Below are 9,532 nucleotides of genomic sequence, written 5' to 3'. Positions count from 1 at the left end.
CGACCACACGTGTGCAGTTTCGACGCCGCAATTCCACGCTTGCTCGGGTATGGTGGCCTGGCATTGCACATCCATGGTCCAGAAATCACGTGAAGCAACTCGGGTCAGCGCGACAGAAGGATTTGCACCCGCCACCTTTGAGCTCAGCGGGCTCACTACAAACAAGGAGCCAGTCCAATTGCGAGATGAGATACCTATCTGCATCATAACTTAAGCTTCTGAGCTTTCTCATACATAAATAAATGTGTCACTATGTTTTGGTATTGTTGCGTAGAGTAAAAAAGCCACTACCCAATCATGCATATGCGGCATGCGTAGATGGCACCATTCGCGCCAGCATGACGAAATTCGTGGTAAATGTAGCCCTGTGGATGACATTCAGAAAACCCTATATGACCAGTACGTTTTCCACTGTCGTTTGAGACAGCTCACGATGCAACAGTATTTATAAGTTATCAAACCCCATCTGGTGATTAACAAGCGATAAGGCCTACAAGTCTGCAATTGGTAGCAGGAATTTCACATTTTCTCGGTTCCTCTGCGTTCAAGGCTTATTGTCTATAAATCCATTGAATAGGCTCAGTCAACCACGCAGAAGGATATCCCACCCCCTTGAAGCTTCATTGTGATTGCGAGCGCGGGATCTTGAGCCAAGCGCAGGAGCCCGAAACAAGGAGGAGTGCGGCGCGCCCGAGCTGTGCAGGGCAGTCTCCGGCCTCAGCAGTAGGATATCATGTATTAATTTTAGCGCTGAAACACACTTCGCAAAAGGAACAGGCCGAGAACCTCGAGGACAAACAGCAAAAGGAGCGAGACGATAGAAAATTTAGACTGTCTTCCTATAATAGTGTTCTTTTTTTTTCTGGTGCTTAATTTAAAGCTCCAGCGGATCCACGTATATCTATTACGTAGCATCGGCTAGGTGACATACCGACACAGACTTGCCGTCTTTTTTCTTCATTGCGGATGGTACTTTCAGAAAGACGAGTACACATGCTTTCTTAGAGCTTGTGATATAGTTACCGTTTAGTTTCGGCAACTTCGTGTGGCGGTCTTCCATCCACTGAATAGTTGCTTGTTACGACAAATAAGGAACACCGTAGTTTTTATTTGCGAGATTACAACCTTAATTTTTGTTTTCCTAGCACGTGTGATGTTAAAAACATGTTAAAGCGAGGTTGACAGAAATAAAAGACTACATAAATGGGAAAATGGGCCCTCCTGTTTGGCATGTTTAAACAGAAGGAACGATTTGAGCTTCCTGCTGTGTATAAGTTGCCATCACATTTCACAAACAGGAAAAGCGATTTCTCGTTCGCATATAAACCAATTGAATGCTGAATTTCATGAACTCAAAAAAGTTGACACGACACTTTGGTTACGGCTAATGCTTAACCGAAAGGAATTCGCTGGCCAATTTAACCACTTTAAAGCGTTCAGTGTTCTTTGTCGTGGTCTGACTAGAAAACAAGGGCGAAGCTCGGCATCCGGAAATTTTCGTACGCTCTCTGATATCGAAAACCATGGCGCAACTGCCTGTTACACCAGCACTTATGTCGTATTATCTTGAAACTATAGTGGCAGGCATAGCGTGTGAAGAGAATAAGGGGTTCCTGGTAATAGATCACTATGGTAATGGTTATGACATGTGGGAAGGCTAACGGTCTTTGAGACAATTTCCGGGTACCTTGGGCCCGACATATTTCTACTCTGAGTTTGGCTCTCCTAATCGATTTCTAGGCCAAATTCTGAGGCACTTGCTTTGGCAGATGAATATACTTCACAGAGCATCACGCCGGTAAAATATTAACCTGCTAGCAAACATTTATTTGGGACCATCTTTTTATCCTCTGCATTTTAGTTCATGTGTGGCCTGCTATTTCTAAAAAAAACGACGTTGTGCTGTTTCTTTTTCGGTGGGGGGAGGAGGGGAAGGGTGTTGTTTCTCTTCCAGTGTTTGTTCCAACCTGTGGTAACATAAACACCTTTTACATCGAAAGGGAACTGCTTCGATAGCCCAAATTCTCTGATGAAAATCTAAAGTGAAAACAAATGCTCAATCGCAACAAGAACGAGGACAATGTCCAACACCATGCATCAGCGCTTCGTGACTTAAGGGCCACTTGCTGAGCAGCGCTTATTCCACGACTAGCAAAAGAGGTAGAGGCCGACTCGGCGGATATAAATTTTCTTCAATGTTTATTCGTTTATCACGACATGCCTTGTATTTTGCTACCACGTGTTTTTTGAGTGAATAAAAACAAAAAGCAACCAGCAAATTTTATATTGACTGAAATGTTCAAATCTTTCTCTAGCCTGAGTAAAGTATTTGCATATTTTACGGTGTGTATCAGTAAAGACGCCCTTATTGTAACGCCCCAAATTCACTTAGATTTCTTGAATTCGGGTACTAAATGCGACTTGACGCAACATCCCAAAGGAAGACAAATGAAAATGATATTAGCTTCAGGTGAAAAGGTTACTATTGCACTTTGTTTTCACGGGAACACACCAGATGCATCCAGTCGTCTTTATTTTTTTTTCGACCCTCCTTCTGAAACTCATCGCAGCACAGCAGCAAACCGAAGCTAATTAACTTTCGACTGCTTTAGAAATAAATTTTGCCCTTCGCACACGGCTATGGAATATAGCGAATTTCTTTATATGGATGCATAAAACGCATTTCATTTTCTTTGGGCCTAACCTATTCGCCATAATAAATGCTTAACAGATGTACTTAGGAAATCGCTAAAAGACAGTTACATTCTTTATGCAGTAGACAACCGTGTCAATATTGCACAATGACAAACTTTGGTCTCCAGGATTTATTCTAACATTACATTTACCAAAAAGGACAAACTTTCTAACCAAGCCCCACAGCCCTGTCACGAGAAAAGTGTAATGCCTTGTATGTGCACAAAAATGCATAATTCACAGACATTTAATTTTCATCAAGGTGATCGTAGGCATTGATAGGCAATAATCGATAAGAAAGAATTTAAAGCAAACAGTGAGAACACAACGAATAGAATACCAATATAGATACAAAGGGATCCTCAAAACATGCACGGGAAAGCTTATAGTTCGGGTGCGCCAATTGAAATTTGGGGTGCATAGACTTGAAATTTGGTGTCGGGTCTACTTCAAGTTTGAAGATGGGTCAACTTGAAATTTTGGCGTGGGCTAAATTCAAATTTAGGGGTGGGCCAACTGAATTTTGCATGTGGGCCAACCTAAATAAGGGGGTAAGCCAACTTAAATCAAGGGGGTAAGACAAATTGAAGTTTGTGGGCGGCGCAACCTAAATTTGGGAGCGAAATTATATCGGGGATGAGCCAACTAAAATTTGGGGGTGGGCCAATTTGCAATTTTTGGGTGGGTAAAGGTAAACTTACGCGTGGGCCAACTTGATTTCCGGGTAGAGCCAAGTTAATTTTTGGGGTGGGCAGCTTAAATATTGTGAAGGGCGAAGTTGATATCTGGAGTTGGGCCAAATTATTTTAGGGGTGGGCCTACTCAAATTTGGGGATAACACAACTTGAAATCTTTGTGTACGAAAACTTCAGGTTTCGGGCTGGCGCAAGTCCAATTGAATGCTGCTGAGCGTCCTTTGAGCGATCAACAGTTTGTGGGCAAGCGAACGCATGGAGACGCTTGGCGTGTTTCCAGTGGGCCTTATCGAGGCACAATCCAAGCGAGAGCTTGCATGGACAAAGAACGCGTGTTTAACACAAGCTTGAGGGAGATATGGCGTCGCAGCGATGCCCTCTCCCCTCACACTATGTCTCACGCAATACCGCAGCAGCAGTTCTCTTTAAACCGCTGTGCTCCTTCGACGCGCTCGTGCCTGTCGCTCCTGTTCAATTGGTACGATTGCATTGAAGGGTGGTGAAGTACTTCTATTGCTCTCAATAGAGAAGCACATTGAGGTATGCATGAGTTGGTTCTTATTGGCTTGGGCCTTAACGATGCCCATTTTCATGTTAGTTTAGCCTTGCCTATACGATAGTTTCTACGAATTGTGCAGCTGGTCTTAGTCACGCCTGCAAATTGCTGTGATCGACTATGCAGGTACAATGCCTGCAGGAACAATCTGCATCATGGTGAACCGTACTTTAAATTTTGCCTTCCGTAGCTTTGACGCGGAGGCGCCACTTTCATAGCGTTCGACCCTTATTGTTTTGAGTGCACTGCAGGGCTTCTTACACCACGGGGCTGGATAATTCATCGCCGTCTCTGATGGATGGATCTTGGGAATGTTGCCGGTGGGGAGCAGTGCGACAGTCGTAGGGTCTAGGAACTTGAAAAGACGTTTCATCGAAATGAAGCACTGAAATGAAAAAGAAAGATCACCGAGAGAAAGTGAAATCAAATTTTACATTTTTTTTCGGCACCGCTTCCATGAACAGTGTGTTTCACTCGATAAAAGATGTATTCTCGCTATTGCAAAAATAAAAAAGCAGTCTCCTAGATAACAGTAACAGCTTTATAATTGAAATTTGTGCAATACTGTGGCGACGAAAGTGCCAAAATTATGAGTGGCCGAACGGCATGCCGTATGTAAAGGGTATTCCAGAATCAACATTGAGAATTGAGATGTGAGAAGCCTGCCTATCATAACACTCAGCCGAATTCCTTCAATATTACATCAAGCCTAGTGCGCCAGGTCAATGTTTATTTCGTCGGCCACAGCATCTTTAGCCACGTGATATGCGTTTTGTACCATATGTTTTGCCTAAACTGCAGCTAATAATATGTATTTTTGAAGCGGCACGGAATTCCCTGCATATTGTTGCATAAGTTATTAGTCTACCATGGCGCACGTAGCTAGCAACTCGAATTAAAGACGATAGAAGCAATTCGATGCTTGACGAAATGCTCATACGGTTGTTCAACGAACCCCAATTCCTAAGCATTAAAAGAAATTCCCGAAAATAGGCAGTTTTTCTGAATGTGATGCTGGGGATGTGGAGCTCTCTCATTAACCTTTTTTGCGTTGAAATAGGTTACTTATTATGTGTTAATAGTTATATGCGACTGTTCAATGACCCTGCCTCACGCCATCTTAGGTCACTTGGTATGTGCCACTGGGTATGTTCTACCGCCAAATGACATGAAATCGATACTAGAATATTCTGGTACTGAGCGGAATCAAACCTGCGTCGCATGTACTCTGACAATCTGACCTAAATATTTATTTACATACGCGTCACGTGAGGACTACGTGGCGGCTTGTTCGCAGCGCGTTCAGAGGGAATCGCGAGAGATGAACCTGGCTACATAGAAGCCTGATACATAACGTGTGTCTGCAGCTGCAACAGGGTCTGTCGCTACACTGCTTCGATGAAAGTCGCTTTAACGGCAACATTCATAGAGATATGCGTTCTGTCGCATTTCTATCCACACCAAATAAACAAATGGATCAAAAAGGAACTTTAAAGCTGGGATTGGAGCTCTTGGAGACTGATTTGACAAAAGCTCCTGATAAAACAACGTGCAAAAATTTTCCTGAACGGAAGCACGACTTGGCATCCGGCTGCCGTAGAGGTGACCCTTCAAAATTATTAAAAGCTAGCATTATCCAGGCAAGACTGTAGGACTGCTGTCTGTCGCAGAGGTCGCCCTCTGAATAACTGCGTAGTTTGACATGCGTCATCGCTGTCACTGTCCAGCTATCGAGAGCTTCTTATTCTTTTTTCTAGGCTCAATGAAACAATACATTCACGCTGTACGACACAGCCGAAGGAAGAGAAAGCAGAGGCATGCGCGAGGAGCTGACTGCAACCTGTTGGCCTCGCATGACCGTCCTGTTTCTTGCTCTACGCTAACCATCTATCATCTTGCAAATAAACCCGTCCTATCAGTAACGATATCATAAATCACAGGTAAAGATGTAGCGAAGCAGAACTGTCGCACGAAACACGATGACGCATGAGGTGAGTATGACGCACTTGTGTGAGTGCTTTTTTTCTTCTTTCTTTATGTGCCGCCGAATTCCTCTCCATAATTTGTACAGCCGTTTGATATATATCAATGTACGGAAAGAATATCAACTGTAGCTTTCGATTGTTTTCAAGAGGGAACAGCGCCAGTGTTTCTGAATGTGCTCTCGTCTTAAGAAAACGATTAAAAATAACAAGACACTTGTACTAAAAGAGCTGTCTTCCGAGCATTGTCACAAGATCTCACGCAAAATTCAATATATTGCAATTGAAATGAGCCAGCGGTTTCCTTCGACCTATTGGCGATACGTGTCGTCATATGCAGGGTAAGATAAATTAAATTCTGGGGCTTTACGTGCAAAAATGACTACATGATTTTGAAGCACTCTGTAGTGTGTAACTCCGGAATAATTATGACCACCCGGGGTTTTTTACTTTACACCTACTGCACCGTACACGGGCGTTTTTGCATCTCGAACCCATCGAACTGCTAGCGCCGCGTCTGGGATTCGATTCTGCGCCTTCGCGCTTAAGAGCGCAACGCCGCAGCCAATACGCCATCGTTGCGGGTCTGCTTATACAGATGAAAGTTACTCTTAATATGTAGGAAAGGCGCTTGTTGCATTTGCGCTTGCTGATAATTTCTCGTTTTGTTGTTATTTGACATATACACAATACGGCTTGCAATACATGAGAAATATTGAAAATCTTAGCTAACGCAGTGCAACTTTGCATTGGAAAGGCAAAGCCAAACTCTTCTTACTAGAATTTTTGAGCTTTGAACATAAAACATTCGTGGCTCAGCGCTACAATGTACCTGAATAACGTAGATTACAATTAATAATAAATCGCGGTGCAACAGGATTTCTTTGTTTCATAGTAACTGCATAGCGTTTCACTTTTCTGAAAATATTTTACTGATTCTTCTAGCCTTCAGTAAACGTCACTAAAGCGCCTTCTTTCAGTCTCGAAATTCTGCGAATAATATACAGCCTCTATAAGAATGAAGCTATTGAACTATGGAATGTAAAGTGTGTGGCGAAATCCCGAATAATAGCTTATATTCCGGTGAAATTTATTTGCTTATATTGTCTTCTTTCGACTCTTGGCGTGCCTGCGATGGGGCCTGGTTGTGTCACAGGGCATGTAATTTTACGCAAGCTCGATCGCAGCCTGCGTGTGCTGCACTGCACCCTGCTTTTTACCGATGTCATCGAGAGTACACAATGGCAATCGGCGGCACCTTTTGACCAAGCTTTAGCTGTGAAAATAAGGAGTTTGTCTTCTAAGTGGATGAATAAAGCATCAGGGCTCCGGAAACTCACAGCTACGGGTGATGTAAAATTATGTTGCACTTAAGACGTAAGGGTGAGAAATTTTCAAAATTCTCTCAGAGGTGACATCTTTGCATTGACGAGACTGAAGTGACTGCTCTAGTGCGTATTGCTTAACGCTTATCCAAAAGTTGGAATCTCGCAGACTATCTAAGAATAGTGAAGACACAATAGACTGCGTGGAACATTAGTACAATGTGTACAGCTTGTTGATATATAAGCTAAAGTAGGTGCATTAGGGTGCATTGCGCTTTTTGAAAAGCCTACAATATTTCTATTTTATGAGAAGAATTGCAGCATTTGCAAGTAACCGATATGAACCCCTTCATTGGCCTCATTCTCCTCACTCATACTATGAGTATTTTTTAAAGGAGTCCTCTGTGACGCGTCCTGTTAAAGGAGACTGTGACGCGTCCCTGCCCTCGTGGCAAGCCCGGACTCGCGCATTCGTTAACCTCATGCAAGCCCTGTGTGTGTTCCTTGCCGCAATGTCTGCTTGAGTGTTTAATTTAGGCATGCTTTCTATTTCCTTCTATTTACTTTATGCCTCTTTTTACTTTGATTAAAAGTCTCTGTGTGTGTGTTCAAACCAATGGCTTTGTCCTCAATTGGGTTCTCGGAGGCTCCGCCTAAGAGAACTGTTAAATCATTTGAGTACACGAACCTTTGTCCCCATATTAGGGTCATCACAAATTGGCGTCCGCGACAGGACAAAGCCGTTCGTTTGGACCTGTTTTCTAAAGGCTAGGAACTATGGCTGCTAGCACACGAGATCTGTTAGCCCTAGCCAAACGCATGGGGCTAGAAGGTGCGGAGTTGAGGGCATGGTTGAACAAGGAGGAAGCGCGTGCGCGAGAAGAGCAGGCAGAGGAGCGCAAGGCTAGGAGAGAGGAACTTGCACTGGAGGAGAGAAATTTACAATTACGGCTTAAAGTCGCGGAAGCTGAGGGCGCATATCTGGGCAAGAAACAGCCAGAAATTAGTTTGTTTGACTTAGCCACCGTCGCCCAGCGATTGGGTTTGCATGGGGCAGACTTGCACAGATGCGTTCAAGACAGATGGTTGTTAATATGCGCGAAAGCTCGGAGGGAGTGCGACAGGCGTGTGGCAGAACAGGCACCTGAGAGGGCACGTCTGGAGGAGGTGCTTCGCGGGGTACGCCTTAGTATCCAATGCCTAGATTCATCACTCACGGATGCTTGCCCCGAAGGGACAAGATCCGTGGTTGAGGACGCAGCACAGCAGTGCAGCGGCGACCCGAGGGTTCCCCTCGAGATGGCCTCAGGCCTCGGCGAGCAAAAAGTGTCTCAAGAAGAGACAAATTGTGATCATGCCATTGTAGGCAAACATACTGATGTTAGGTCACAAGACAAGAAGCAGATTGCTTCCGTACCTCAACCCGTGCTGCGTGGGCCCGGCGCAGGCGATGACTGGTTTGTACAAGGTTCAGAGCTACCATTCATAAGCATGCTTGAGAAAACTAACGTTAGAACTGAGAAGCTCCCACAGGCTAAATATAGTACGTCGGAGTGTTTGCGCCAGGATCAAGATGGACCTGAAGATATCAGGGCTCCCGAGGAACCAGGTTTGGTTTCCATAAAAAGTATTGAGTTGTCCTTACTGCGTTCCCTGAATTCAACAAAGACAACTGCGTGTGACCCTATGCGCACCTGGGAGTGCTCGGGCCTGTGTACCCAACCAACACATAGCTTTGAGGATTCAGTACATCCTTTGTCTTCTCATGCACTCGTGTGCGGTTCGACCATTGGCACTGATGCTGCAACCACACATTACAGTGTTGACTACCTTAGAACGCAGACAGTGACTTGGTCGACACCATACAGAGGCATTATTGCCTGGAGCAATATTATCGCGAACTGGCCAGTGCAGTCTGACTGAGAAGATAAAGGTCTAGTTCGCTTGATATGGGAAAGGGTCACCTAAAGGAGCCTATGGTTCGCTTATGGCTTTTCTCGGACTTGTGACCCCGGACATGGTGACCTTGGACTTTATTGGGTTTTTTTCTTCATTAGGGTATTGTGATAGCCTTTGACGCTACCATTTTTTTTCACTTGCTGTGCATTCTTCGAATTGTGCTTTCCTTTAAAGGTTTTATCTGCGTTCTCAGTGAACTATGCGTTGGAACCGTACCGTGCGTTCTGGTGAACGGACCATGACTGTAGAGTTCCGAGAACGCGTGAACTATGTCGCGCACTAAGCGGCAGTTTTTCTTCTGAAAAACTTGTTTAAAAAAGG

The 9,532-nt window shown here is 44.3% G+C and overlaps 1 long non-coding RNA gene across 1 annotated transcript in view; it reads left to right on the top strand.

Annotated features, from left to right (window-relative positions):
• Positions 1-5,740: 5,740 nt before the first annotated feature.
• LOC126534083 (uncharacterized) overlaps positions 5,741-9,532 on the top strand; it is a 49,043-nt gene continuing 45,251 nt past the window's right edge. Inside the window, exon 1 of the long non-coding RNA XR_007600227.3 lies at positions 5,741-5,936. This is a non-coding gene — a long non-coding RNA (uncharacterized lncRNA). The remainder of the gene's footprint in view (positions 5,937-9,532) is intronic.

The sequence above is a fragment of the Dermacentor andersoni genome, chromosome 7, assembly GCF_023375885.2.
Source record: "Dermacentor andersoni chromosome 7, qqDerAnde1_hic_scaffold, whole genome shotgun sequence".
NCBI lineage: Eukaryota > Metazoa > Arthropoda > Arachnida > Ixodida > Ixodidae > Dermacentor > Dermacentor andersoni.
This window is presented reverse-complemented; position numbering and strand designations above follow the sequence as displayed.